Genomic DNA, 13,284 nt, shown 5'->3' on the forward strand with positions numbered 1-13,284 from the left:
GAAAACCTCCGGGGTGACGGAGGAGGCGACATGTTCAGGCATGTCGACTTAAAAGCAGGTGCAAGGAGCCCCTCAGCACGTCCAGGCACTCCAGTTCCTGCCATTTGTTCTCCGTCTCTGGGATAAAAACCCGGCTGAAAGCACAGGATGTCGCAAGTAGACAGCTCCCCTCGTTCTGGACAAGTTTGTCTGCAATTAACGTCTGAGTTCTTGCCGGTAGAACCTGTGAAGGTATCCCTGCTTCCTCTCCATTTCCTCTATTCCCTCTGTTTCTTCAACTTTACCTCTCTTCCAACCTCAGCGATTTCACCTGTCGAGAAAATCGAGCAGTCACACGAGACTCCTACCCTGCCCCGTCTTCTTCTTTCTTTTCATTTTGCCTCGAATCATCATTTGGAAATCTACCCCACAATTAAGTCATTTTCCAGGAATTTGGCTCACGAAACGCAAGATGGAGCCGGTCTGGTTGGGCCGTGCAAAAACAGACCCGGAGTGCATTTACTCTCCTCTTCCTCCAGAGTGTCATTTGTCATGTTCTTGGCAGACAAATGCAACTCCGGAGGAGACAAGTGAAGGCCTCCTCAATAGAAATAAAATAATCACCAGCAGGAGCGGCAGCAGTGTAAATAAATAGCTCACCTGTCCCAACACTTCCATTAAATGAAGCGAGGCTAATTCCCCGCTCGAATCAAGCGCCGACGATCGGTTTACCAACAGCATCACCCTTCCCCTGTCATCCCGCCTGACATCTGTAATGATAACAGCGTTAATGCTAGAGCCTCCCTGCCTCATCCCTCCCGTTCTTTTTACACAAAGATTAATTTCAGCTTCGGCTTGACAGACAGATGCATCGTCGAAACCTGCCCTGCTATACAAGGTAACTGAGTCAAGGCTGGAATCAGGAATGTGCGTGTGTGTATGGATGTACATTATGTGTGTGTCTCAGCGACTGCCTCTTCTACACCGCCTGCCAAAGCCACTTCCTTAAACATGTCAGACATAATCCTGTCATTGCTGGAGGGGAAATAGTCGAGGCTGGCAAGCAAGCAAACTGCAGAGAGAGTGGAGAAGTAGAGAGATGATAAATAGTCCAGGTTATATGTCCAGGTGTGGCTGTCTCCACCACACACCTGTACCACAGACATATTTAGAAATATGCAAACCCAGTGTCTGCTAGCATTTATGGGGTGAGCATAGCTATATTTTTACAAGAAAAAGCCACAGTAGCAGCGGATAGTGGCTGTGGGTTTGAGGTGTCCTTGTGTTTTGGCAGAGTTTCTCTCTAAGTGGAAAAACACAGATGTCAACAAGCCTTTTCTTGAATTCTGCACCTCATTCCTTATATCTCAACAACGTTGTTCAAAACCAGACTCAAAACCAGAACCAGACTCACAATGGCTGGCTGATTCTAGTTTATCATATTTATTTTGGTAGTTTTGGACATCATTTCTATCACTTAGAATAAATAGTACTCAGCAAATAGCTGAAATCTGGTAACACAAGCCCCTTTCACACATGCACTGCCACCCTGAACCTGCCTAAACATACACCACTTTCCACTTCCAGGATTTCTCCGTTGCTGGAAATTCTGCCGGATGTAGGTTACCTTACGCTTTCTTTGTGCTGAACGGGTTTTGTTTAGGCCTATGGTTAACTGGTCTTAAGATCTCTGCAGGGTAAATCCAGACAGCTAGCTAGACTGTCTGTCCAATCTGAGGACTATGGTTAACTGGTCTTAAGATCTCTGCATGGTAAATCCAGACAGCTAGCTAGACTATCTGTCACATCAGAGTTTTCTGTTGCACGACTAAAACAACTTTTGCTATGATAAATATGGTTAGTCAATGTTGAAGAGGAACGTTGTCTGTGGACGTTCACAACAGATAACTGTTACATTCATGGAAGGAAGAACCCAAAGATATGCAGAGACACAACGGGCAGGCAGGAGGGCGTTTGACTAGGGTTTATTGTGAAAAACAGACCAAAATTCACAGGGTTAAACGTCACACAAGCACACAGCACGCCAACACACAAAATGATCTGACAAGAGCCGAGGGAGCACAGACACTAAATGCAGAGTGTAACGAGATAACGAGAGGCAGGTGACAAGAAGGCTGGGAGACAGGTGGAAAACATCAGGTAATCAAAGGAGTGGGAAAACACAGGAAGTAAAACTAAAGACTAGACCGCACAGAAAACTAGCCTATCAAAATAAAACAGGAAACAGAACATGCAGACAGTAAAAGGAAAACACCAGACAGGAACACGCACACAAGACCAGGGAGGAAACACAGAAAAATAACAGAAAGCAGAAGAAAGGAGCAGGATAAAAACCGAAACATAACAATGATATGGGCAATGACATTACCCTACACCTTTGTTTTCTTTAAAAAAGTATGGCTAACCTGTGGGTGACTGCTTTATTTTCCCACCCGCACAATTTGAAATCTTATTACCAAAAGGAATGAAAACCATAACTATGAAAATAAGACCCAAGTTGTAATTAAGTGGGATGACCCTGTTTTATCGTAATCTGCGCCATGTCCTGCCTCATGCATGCTGTACCCAGATGCTACCCCTTGGCAAAACCAGAGTAGGAATATTTCCAGTACTGGAAGTAAGAACGTGACTAACACCGTAAATCTCCTTTTGAGGACCACATGTGTGAAAGGGCAACTTCGGACAATGTCCGCACCTGATTCTCTTGATTTTCTTTGATTAAACAGTTACGATGACATCAAAACAACAAAGACAAGAGATATGAGGATAGACAAAGTAATGTCATTACTTTGCCTGTGATTGTATTTGACAAAGTAATTACATAATCTGATTCAGAGAATTTTCACAAAGCTATTAATTCCAGGTGTCATTTTTAAATATTCCCTTTTTCCAGGAAAGTCAACACTAATTATATGCGTCATTCATTAAGTAACTGTGGGATAAACTCCAAAAGTGAAGCATGTTACTCATCCATGTTTCCAACCCCCATTCTTCCCTCAATCTGGGAATTCAGATCTGCAATGAAAGGTTGCCAACCTGTGCCTGTGATTGTATTTGTGCGTATGAAAAACAACATGAATGTATTTGTTGTGTGTTCTGTGTGTGCCTTCTCCTGTCACTGTGTGTGCCGTAAGCATGCATCAGTCTTCCCAGCAACTGCATGAGGTGAAAGATTGTCCCGCCCGAACAACACGGAGGCTCCGATAGAAGATGTGGAAACGCCAGGCTGGCAGGAAGAGATAGAAGATACCATACTTTAAATAAAGAAGTCAGCCTCTCCATCCCAGCTGTCACCGACAACAACCTGCTGTCTCTCCGCCTCAGATTGTGTTGGCACCCTCTGCCTTCCTCTGTTCATGTGAGCGAGGATTTCTTGGCTGACACGCATTAGCTCGTTTTGAATGAAAGAGCACATGCAGTAAAGTATTCTTGGTTGTTTTTGTATCACGAGGTAGCAAATGGGAATTCTTGAGGTTCTGTTTTACAAAAAAAGGTGCCATTACAGAGCAGAGAATACACTGGAATGAGAAGGGATGGGTGACTTTGTTGAATCTTGAGCTTTTTCAATCACTTGCACATTTTGCAAATGCGGGATCGTGCACATATACAAACACATCTATGCTAGCGAGGCAGAGATACAGCTTGTGGTGGAAGGGACAGGTGTATGTCGGTGTTCTGAAAACAACAGGAAGTCAGTAACTGTAGTTTGTTCTTCTACATTTGGCCCATTCACATATGGTCAGCAACTGGCGCTGCTTCAACCTGACACATGAATACATGGAGGTAATTACGATACTTTAACCCGCTTGTTGCAGTATGAATCAAACTTTGTATTCTATGATACAGACTGTTGATCCAATGTAACTGACACTTCTTGTGGATAGTATTGGAGATTCTATAGCAGATAAATGTGCATGAATCTGCTTCAAGGAATAGACAAAAGACACTTCTTTTAACTCCAGAAGAGTTTTACCTCATTTTAAGTCTTCTCCAGTAATGCAGTCATAGTTGTCTGTACATCCAGGGGTTAAAGTGGACGACAATGATCCGGAACGGCGTTCCACCACCTTCGATTAACAAGTAAATTAATCTTACTGTCAGTTTCACATATTCGCTTTTACCTTTCTTTTAAAACAACGCCAAATAACGTTTTCAGTGTTTCCCCTATTAATTTTCAGCAGCGCACTGCCAGGATTACAAGAGAACTGTCTGTGGTGCGTTCACATGTCTTTAATAGTCTCGCTTTGCCGGACCTTCCTCCACAGCGCCAATCACAATCGTTATGGGCAGCTCTAAGTACCGGACAGAGCCATGGTGCCGCTGCAAAATAGCCTCTGGAAGGAACTTGTTTTGGTGGAACATGGTATCTTTAAAAAGTTATTTTGGTCATGCAACAGAAAACTCCGATTGGACAGATAGTCTAGCTAGCTGTCTGGATTTACCCTGCAGAGATCTGAGGAGCAGGTAACCATAGTCCTCTGAAATCAACAGGAGGTTAAAATTCCAACAGAGAACGGACATTCGCCCGAAGAGAGTAAAATCTACGGAGCAATCCCAGAAGTGGAACGTTGTGGATGGAGACTATGTCTGTAAACCAGCAGGACAGTTTCGTACTATCGGGTACAGTCAGTAGAACAGGTGATAATCACGGTTACAAACAGGCTCGGGAGTGAACGACACACTAACGGGCTGCAGATCCGGTGATTTTAGCTGACATGGACCAGAGAATATTTGGAAGAACTCAGATCAGTGATGATGTTTTACCCTCATTGTCCTTCTGAGAAGTTACATGGATGTGAATTAAGCCGTGGTGTATTTTAATGTGGACTGACTGCGTTGGACTCCGGTTAAAAATAGCCTTTGCAATGTCGTGACTTAGCAGGCAATTTGGCCTTGTGTGCTCTGGTTAATTTGGCATGCAGTTATCATAATTTTGTCTGAAAGAAAACTTCTGGCTGTTTTGGAAGAAGAAAATAAGAAGGTGATAACAGGTGAACTAGCTGTAAAACTGAGTTTGCTTTAAAGGTCCAATGTGTAACTTTTGCAGTTGTTCATTATCAAAATCTGTATTTCCCTTCACAAACTTGTCCTTTTTTATTGCTATTGGCTTGAAATTTTACACTTGCGCTTGCATCAACTGGGGTAGATGCTCCATAGTCATGCTCCATCTTGAAATACATTAGCCGGTGAGGGAAATCCAGGACGTAGTGCTCCACCTTTCGCTTTTTTGCTGTCACATGCTATACTAACAACTGCTGCTAATGCTGCTAATGCTGCTAATGGGTATTGTCGCTTCACAGCCCCGGCAAGTTAGAAGAAAAAAACATGGAGAACCACATGTTATTTTAATAAGTTCTGTGGCGGAGTGGGACAAAAAAAAAATCTACCTGGAAATTTCAGAGACCACCGGCCCTCGGGGGGCAGGGGAGAGATGAATGTTCGGATAATAAGATGCTGCTGAAGCCAGCCGTGCAGGCTAGTTTGACTAGCGGGCAGCGGCGGCCGGAGCTGGCAGAGGCCGGGTTGGGTGATCAGACACGAACACTACCGGCCCACCCGGAAAATTCCTGACTTTCCTGTTTGCTACTCTGCCTCATGCGTGTATTCAAAATCCAAGTTTCAGGAACAGGAGAATATTGGAGCTTTTTGAAGCGTGAATGCTACTGTAGCTGTAGCTGTAACTTGTACTTTGAACTGCGTGGTGTGAGAGAGCTGATTGCTATACATGATCTCAATGCTACATGGGAGAAATTAATATAAACTGGACCTTTAAGTACTGTGTAGTGGATAGATACTTTTTTTAAAGTAGTAGTAGTTAAGTGGTGTTAAGTTCAAATTTGAAAAAGGAATTTCCTCCGGATCTTAGGGTTCCCCCCATGTATCAGATCCCACTTTAACCCAAGTGTACTTCCAGGAACTGCTGATTGCTAAGTTGCCAAACTATAACTGGTGCTAATTTTCCAAAATTGTAAATTCAAATAGACTTTGGGAGTCAACTTGTATCCCACAGCTAACTCACTGAAACAGTCTGTAGGCTCGCTATCTAAACACACACACACACACACACACACACAAACACTCACTTAGAACAACACACAACAACAAATCAAAAAAAGAACAAGCTGTCTAACTAAATCTGAACAAAAAGCATTACCAGGCAGCTGAAGATCAGCAGCTATTTCATGCCAATATGTCTCCTGTTCCTTCCGGCAAGTATGCTGTTGCCAAAGTTTGACCAACCTGGCGTCCAAAAAGGCTCTGTTTGCCACTTTGCGCAGGGGGCAGGGTAAGAAACGGCACTGACTTTGGGGATTCGACTCATGTAGCTCCGCTTCAACTACTAACAACAACTGCCCAAAATGTTTTAACGTGAGATTTAACCTGAAGTGTGAGAAAATACTACACTGTACAGTTGAGGCCAAAATGATTAATCCCCCAAGAATTACAGAACATTTTACCTTAAATCCTTCCCAACTTTTGCAGCATTGATAAAGCCTGATATAATCAAACATTCGCCAATGCTATTTAGTAGCTTTTGGTACATTTTGAAATATAAAATACATTTTTAGGCTTTTTTTATATCAACTGTAGTAAAAAATGGGGAGGGCAAAAATATTAGAGCCCTATGTGAATTGTGGCTTTCAAAACACACCTTATTAACCAATCAGATTGCAAACAACACCTGTGCAGTCATTTTGCTTCCTTACAACAGCTGAGCGTTCAATCAGCATAAAAGAACTCCAAGGAACAGGGAACACATTATTGAGAGGCTACTGAAAAGGCCATGCCAAAGACTAAGGAAATCAGTCTTAAGCTCAGAAAGGAGATAGTGGAGGCTCATGATAAGGGGCGAGGCTATACTTCCATTTCCAAGCGTTTCACAGTGTCTAGAACCGCTGTACGTTGCCTCATTGCCAAGTACAAGGAGAGAAAAAAAAACTGGGCGCGGTCCTAAGCGCAAGATTTCAAGAACTCCGAAGAGGAAAATAGTCCGAGATGTCAGCGAGAAGCCGTGGACATCTGCCAAGATGATTGTCGCTGACCTGGCCTCTTCTGGAGTTGTGGTTTCTAGGAACAAAGATGTGAGGGCTCTTCATCGTGGTGGGCTTCAGGGCCATCGTCCCAGAAGAACCTCTTCACTCAAAGAGCGGCACATTACAGCCAGACTGAGGTTTGCCAGTGAACATTAGAAAGATAAAAATGAGTTTTGGAAGTCTGCTCTTTGGTGTGATGAGACAAAACTGGACTTGTTTGGGTACATGGATGTTGCTTATGTATGGCGAAGAAAGGGAGAGGCCTTCAACCCTAAGAACACGGTTCAGGAGCCCTGTTCAGGTGCATGGCATTATGAAAAAAGACAATTATGTTGAAATTCTGGGGGATAATATGCAGAAATCTGCTCGTAGTCTATCCTTAGGTTGTCGCTGGGTCCTCCAACAAGACAATGACCCAAAGCATACATCAAAATTCGTCCAAAAGTTCCTGAAGGACACCAAAACCAAGTTCCTGGAGTGGCCCGCACAGAGCCCAGACCTCAATCCTATTGAGAATCTGTGGCAGGTACTCAAAGTGAATGTCCATGCTCGGAAACCACGCAATTTGGACCAGCTGGAACAACTTGTTTGACTCATTTATATACACTATAAATACTTGTTGTTAATGGTCATTTGCATAGAGAAATCAAGAGTTTTTCATTATTTCTAATCATGTTGGCCTTTATATGAGCATTTGCAATAATTATGTCAAGACAACTCGGTTTACTTTACAGTGAATTTGCACTAAATAAATAGAACCAATCAAATGATAAATTAACTGTATTTGTAAGACACATGAGTCATTCTGGTGTCTTTGGAAGTAAGACAATACGTTGTAACAGTTAGAAGTTGCAGCAGTTTTCCCTGGGTCCAACTTTTGAGGTTAGTCCCTTCTGACAAAATGGAGGAAATCATTCCAGCACTTCTACCATGCAGCTGTAGCCCAACATTAACAAAGCCTTCCAAAGCATATATCACCCTGCCATGGAATTCAATCTTTCCCAGAGGTTCAAAAAACAAACCGTATTCCCCCAACCAAGGCTGGAAGTAGCATCTGTCAATAAAATAGAATTGAAGGGCTTGATTATACAGCTGGCTGGCCGGGAGCCATCTCTCCAAAGACAGGAGAGGAGAACGAGTGAAAGAGAAGAAGAAGAAGAAAAGTAAGAAGTTGGTTGTTTTACTTTGACCGAGCCCTTCATCGCCCATGCTATGCAGCAGCTGTAAATGCACTAGTCAAAACAAATCTTAGATGCCAAGGGCTATTCTGTTTGCTGCACACACCCCGGCTCCACCTATACACACAAACACAAACCTGTGCGGTATTTCTTTACTGACTTCTTCACTCCTGTGTATGCGCTTCATGAGATATGTCCCCGTAATAGTCTTTCTCAGTGTTGGGTAATGTGCGAGGCCTCTGGCAGAGTATAACCTTGCTGGCTCAGTGAGCGTTCATCCACTTGTGCACTGCAGATTGAACTTTCTCATGTGGATTCAAACACAAATAATCCGTTCGTGAACAGTCATGTTTGGTTTAAGAGCCGATGAATACAGCAGAAGGCTCTGGAATTTGAAAACAAGTGGGGCCCTTCATTCCAATATATGTGCTGCGTCTTAAAAACGTACCTGTCTTCTGTGTGTACAAAAGCCACTTTGGGTCAGGACACTTCAGACCTGCGTCATGATGAAGTTTGAGGGAAAAACAGCAACTAGAGATGATGCACAAAGCAGAGCCCAGCTGTAAAAATGTCTGTAAATACAAAAATACACACAAACAGCTTTAGAGGAGACAAGACAGGTATGGTTTTATGCTGAAATGGCGTTTTTTGTCTCTCATGGGTGTTGTTCGAAGACAGGCCAAGCAGGACGCTCAAAGCCTGTGCGTGTGCGTGTGTGTGTGTGTGTGTGTGTGTGTGTTGTTGTTTAACTATATTCATGGGGTCCAACAACTGGGAAAAAAGTATACTTGTGGGGTCCCGACAGCGTTGTGGGGACAAAATGCTGGACCCCACAACTTTCAAGGGCCGTTTGAGGGTTAAGACTTGGTTTTAGGATCAGGGTTAGAATTAGGTTATGGTTAGGGTGAGGGTAAGGGTTAAGGTTAGGCATTTAGATGTGATGGTTAAGGTTAGGGTAAGGGGCTAGGGAATGCGTTATGTCAACGACTGGACCCCATAAAGATAGTGCCACGCACTTGCGTGTGTGTGTGTGTGTGTGTGTGTGTGTGTGTGTGTGTGTGTGTGTGTGTGTGTGTGTGTGTGTGTGTGTGTGTGTGTGTGTGTGTGTGTGTGTGTGTGTGTGTGATCCACAGCTCCTCACTCGTTGGAGCCAACTGCGCAAGCTGCATGAAGCGCTCCAATATCCCACCAAGCAAAATAAACTGGACGATTAAAAAATAACTAACAGGCCCAGTTCCACTCAGTACCTCCACCTAAACTTTTCCAGTGCTGACCCCCCCATCCCCCCTCCCCCCCTTCACCCCCACCAGCCTCCTTTCTCCCTCCTTCTCTCCCCTTGCATCCACCTCCTTTCATGCTTTTACAGTGAGGTACGCTGAAAGCTCTCTTTGTTGCCACGGTCTGTGGCGTTTGAATGGTACCAAACAAGCGCCCAAGTGCACCGAGCCCCCAAGACGGCCAGTGAATAGAATTCTTCCCCTGACTTCTCCCTGGCCGAGCGACAATGAGTGGGACCACTCCTTTCTAGTCAAGCCCGCACTAATGGCTAAGACAATATTTGCAGGAATGAGGGGGATTTAATTTGCATTCAGGCTGTCTCCATTTCTTTTCACAGGACTTGGGCCTGCTCAGTTTAACTGTGCCGCTGCCTCTGAAAGTATGCATTCTGCCGACTTCGCTTTGATTTTTTTTTTTTTTGTCTACCCCCCCCACCACCCCCAAACCCGTCTTTTTTTATTTTTTTGATCTTTCAAACACCATTTGCTGCCCTGTGCTTGGTTTGTATAATTCAAAACAGAAAAAAATAAGAGTGGGGCACGGGGTGCCAGGAAAGAGAACAGGTGTGGGTCAGAAACTGTGGTTTCAGGGATATTTTGTGAAAAAGAATCCAACATTGTGGCCACTGTTTCCTTATTTGCTGCACGGTCACACTAATTGCATTGGTGTTCAAATTATCCTCAGGTGCAATACAACTATATCAGAGTCCTCATGATCTTCAATCCACATGAAAGTGCAACTTGAAATGTGTAGATATAACAGCCTCCAGGATTAAATATAAAAGCCTTTTTTTTAATTATCTTAAACCAATATTCCAAAAGCTATTGTTACAGGTTCAAAATGAGCTTCAGGCTACAAAAATAATTCCTCGGCCACAGCCTGATTAAATAAAGTGATTAGCGGAGTCGCTTTAAAAGGACGGTGCTTTAGATTACAAAAGAAAATACAACAGGCAAAAACAGCCTGTAATGCTGACTGACAGCACAGAGAGTGGAGCGGTGTCGTAAAACACCAAACTGTGTTTTCCTCCAGGCTTTCAAGTCCTTTAAAGAAGCTTCCCCACACACACATATTAAGCTACACACACACTGCTAATTATCACGGCTGCGTTTTTACCCATTTGATGCTGAAAATGAAAATGTCCCTGAGTATTGTTACCATAGAAATTGCCTTACTAAATGCCTGTCGCATCAATTGCTGCCACATAACTGACTTTTGTGTTTTCTTGGCCAGCAAGCGTGGCGCGGTAACAAAAGGATGGCGGAGCGAAACGTCAATTTGGGCATTAAAAAAACCTGGAATGTAGCCATGAGCCGACCATCACCATACAGACAGACAGACAGATCATTTGCCTGCTTAAAGATGACAGTGAAATCTATATTTAGGAGGCTGGGCTATGAAGCAATGATCTGCCGTGTGTTTGCTATGCTCACTAGGCGTGAGAACAACAAATGAGTCAAGAATACAATCTTTTAACTCTTAACTTTCACCTGCATCCATGAATTTGCAGCATATATCATGCGCAGAGTAGTAGTAGTATCCACGACGTTCCACTTTCGGGATTGCTCCGGTGCCGCCGGATGTCCGTTACCTTCCTCTTTCTTTGTGTTGTCAACTGCTCCTCAGATCTCTGCACGGTAAATCCAGACAGCTAGCTGGACTATCTGTCCAATCTGAGGACTATGGTTACCTGGTCCTCAGATCTCTGCAGGGTAAATCCAGACAGATAGCTGGACTATCTGTCCAATCAGAGGACTATAGTTACCTGGTCCTCAGATCTCTGCACGGTAAATCCAGACAGCTAGCTGGACTATCTGTCCAATCTGAGGACTATGGTTACCTGGTCCTCAGATCTCTGCAGGGTAAATCCAGACAGCTAGCTAGACTATCTGTCCAATCTGAGGACTATGGTTACCTGGTCCTCAGATCTCTGCAGGGTAAATCCAGACAGCTAGCTGGACTCTCTGTCCATTCTGAGTTTTCTGTTGCACGACTAAAACTACTGTTGAACGTACACATGTTACACCAAAACAAGTTTCCTTCCATCTTGCGCTTAGCACCGCCCAAGATGATTGTAATTGGTTTAATTAAATAAATGCCAATAAACCTGTTTTATTCAAATCCCAGAATGTTGTGTGGACTAGCCAGACCCTCCCAGGTCTGGCATTGCAAGATGGCATTCAATCCCCCCTCCCCACCACACTTCCTGTTTAATTTGATCCAATTAGATAACTTTGGCAATTTTGGAAAATGCTCTTATTTGCTTTCTTGCTGAGAGTTGGATCAGAGATCAATACCACTCTCATCTGTCTATTTAATATGTAGCCAGTAGGTTTGCTTAGCTTAGCATTAACACTGGGAACAGCTGTCCTGGCTCTGTCCACATGGGCTATAAACAAGACTACAGGTGCTGACACACCATGGGGATGGCAAAGAACTAACTTTTTTTTTTTTTGGGGGGGGGGGGGGGGGGGGGGAAATGACTACAGTATATTTCACAAAATGTCAAACTATTCCTGTGATGTGAGCTCTGTCCATGCTGAGGAAATGTAGAAACATTTGAATCTAAACTCTTTCACTCTTCTGCAAGATGTGGGCTTTTGTTTGGCAGAAGAACACACACGCAATACCTTACAAGGAGATGTTACTTTGACTCTAATTTGTCCTCTGAGGTTGTAACACTGGCATGCAAAACGCTGTTGTTTTAAAGACATCTTACTGCAGGTAAAATAGATGTAGCCCCTGTCGAGAGGTTTGTGCCTCTGGGAACGGGAGATGGTAAACAGACGTTTGACAGGACTGTTTTCACACATTGCAATAAAGCAGTTTGTGTTCTCGTATTCTCTTTGAGATGTGTAAGCCGGGCTCGACGTGTGGAGCGTTTGCATACACACAGGTTTGCCTGAAATGTGTGTTTTAGTCATAAATATTCAGTTGATGAAATGAATAATAATAGGGGTAGATACACAAAAGAGGATGGGATTCTGTCTGACCCTCTGGATGACCTCCATTTAATTATTGACTATTGTCAATAATTGACTCTGTTTTTTTCAGGTTTTGTTTCATTTAGCTATTCATTATGTCACCCATGAGTCACCTCCTGGAAATTTCACGCGTTAGACGCTGATTGTGTTTTTTCTTGCTTCACTGAGCAAAGAAGAAGTTGTGCGTGTGTGTGTCTGTATGTGTTTGCTTGCATAATGCACGGTGGATGATAAGCTGAAAACCAAGGTGCTTCCTCTCTGACGCCGCAATTTACTCCTAATCATTATTCCTCAGCAACTTGCCACGATTGAACTTTGATCAGCTAGGAGCAACGAGGCAAATAACAACTACCCAACTCCAGTAAATAGAAAGGTACTTTTAGCCCAAATCCACCCCTTTTCCACATTGTGGTCGGCAGGGTCAGCAGAGAGGGGAACAAGAGAGGCGTCTGCTGTCAAATCAGATCTGGTTGTCAGAATGTTGTGCCACACACACGCACAGGTACCATCACCACTCGCCTTCACAAAATAATGGGGAAATAAATCATGTACTGTACATCTCACAATAAAAACAAGAAAAGGTGGAGCGAGAGCCAGAGAGTTGGGGTTGGTGAAGTGGGAGAGAGGAGCTGAGAGTGTGTGTGTGTGTTGGGGGCAACACGAGCTGCAAGTTCTGAAATGTGCATTGGTTTGTTTGAGGGGGGGGGGAGAAGCTCACTCATATTGAATGAGCACCTCGCTAGCTTTTTGCTGCCCAAGCCAGGTCTCAGATTGAGGGGGGACCCGCTCCACCACAATTTCTTTCTGCCC

At 43.8% G+C, this 13,284-nt stretch overlaps 1 long non-coding RNA gene across 1 annotated transcript; it reads left to right on the forward strand.

Moving 5' to 3' along the window:
• Positions 1-1,639: 1,639 nt before the first annotated feature.
• On the forward strand, positions 1,640-11,911 carry LOC117937917. Its single transcript, XR_004655282.1, has 3 exons — positions 1,640-1,724; positions 2,498-2,499; positions 11,898-11,911. It is a non-coding gene; the product is annotated as an uncharacterized LOC117937917 (long non-coding RNA).
• Positions 11,912-13,284: the final 1,373 nt, after the last annotated feature.

This window comes from Etheostoma cragini, chromosome 22, assembly GCF_013103735.1.
Source record: "Etheostoma cragini isolate CJK2018 chromosome 22, CSU_Ecrag_1.0, whole genome shotgun sequence".
NCBI lineage: Eukaryota > Metazoa > Chordata > Actinopteri > Perciformes > Percidae > Etheostoma > Etheostoma cragini.